The 1545-nt window shown below is 37.1% G+C and overlaps 1 protein-coding gene across 1 annotated transcript in view; it reads left to right on the plus strand.

Moving 5' to 3' along the window:
- LOC107551758 (zinc finger protein 40-like) overlaps positions 1-1545 on the plus strand; it is a 57863-nt gene that overhangs the window by 11182 nt on the left and 45136 nt on the right. The window lies entirely within an intron of this gene.

Here is a 1545-nt window from a genome sequence, read left to right on the forward strand (position 1 = left end):
AATATGTGTGAAATCGTTTATTTTTGTTATCACTATGGCCATTTGACTTATAGCAGTGTCCAGTGTTTCCTATACATTGAGTTATTTGAGGCGGCTCATCACAATAGCAAAACTGACCGCCACAAATAGATTATACTTCGTTGAATAAAATGAGCGCTTCTCGTTTCAAAATTAAAATGCATCGCGGTTGTTTTTATATGAATGTATCTTTGAAAAGAACCGACTGTCTTCAGAAAAGCTTCGATGTCATTTTCATTTCGTCTTTCCTGTACAGTAATGCCTGATAGCGTTTGTGAGCAGCGCTTATTTGATTACAGCCTTTACCGGGGAAACCGCTATATCTCCAGCTCCCAAAGCGCCTCCTGCTGGCAGAGAATTAATTTGCAGTCTGTGGGAAACACTGGTGTCTGTCAGCAAACATAAACAAAAAGCATCCTTCAGAACTGTTTTGAGAAGGTGCTTAAGTTTTGAGCCATGTATTATTACTCTAAATTGGGCTACTACTACCATTACTATATAGTACCCTGCAATAATTATTTGCTCAAACTCACTTTTATGAGATGAATGGGAAAAAAAAGAAAAGCGGGCAAAAAAATCGGCGTCATATATCGGCCATCGGCTGCCCTTATTTCTAAATATCGGCATCGGCCAGTGAAAAACCCATATTGGTCGACCTCTAATGAATATTGTGATAAATATTGCTATGATATGGGAAAAAATATTGTCATAATATTTCTGGCCATATCACCCAGCCCTTTTAATTTTATCTTGAAAAGTGCTGAAAACTAAAACGAAAGAAAGGGTAAAATAAAATACAGATTAAATAATTTAAAGGGGTCATATGATGTTGCTAAAAAGAACATTATTTTGTGTATTTGGTGTAATGGAATGTGTTTATGCGGTTTAAGGTTCAAAAAACACATTATTTTCCACATACTGTACATTAATGTTTCTTCTCTATGCCCCGCCTTTCTGAAACGTGTCGATTTTTACAAAGCTCATCGTTCTGAAAAGCGAGGTGTACTCTGATTGGCCAGCTATTCAGTGCATTGTGATTGGCCGAATACCTCAAGCGTGTGACGGAAATGTTACCCACCTTACCATACTGTGATGCCGTGTTCTGTCGATTTGTGCTACCCTGTCAGATTTTGCTACCTCCCATTAAAATAGTGGGTAGTACAATTCGACAATGAAAAATGCTACCTGTAAAATTATGGTTTATTAACGTCTTCACCTACCCCAACCCTAAACCTACCCTTACAGTAATGCAAATACTGTAATTATGTGTTATATTCGCGGTTGTTGTTAGAAGGGATACAGCTACGGGAAACCAACAATAAAGAATTTTTTCTACTTATTAGATTGTGTTTTATTAAAGTCTACACCTACCCCAACCCTAAACCTACCCTTACAGTAATGCAAATACTGTAATTATGTGTTATATTCGCGGTTGTAGCTGGAAGGGATAGAGCTACAGGAAACCAACAATACATATTTTTTTCTACCTATTAGATTGTGTTTTATTAAAGTCTACACCTACCCCAA

The sequence above is a fragment of the Sinocyclocheilus grahami genome, unplaced genomic scaffold, assembly GCF_001515645.1.
Source record: "Sinocyclocheilus grahami isolate Dianchi unplaced genomic scaffold, SAMN03320097.WGS_v1.1 scaffold432.1, whole genome shotgun sequence".
Lineage (NCBI taxonomy): Eukaryota > Metazoa > Chordata > Actinopteri > Cypriniformes > Cyprinidae > Sinocyclocheilus > Sinocyclocheilus grahami.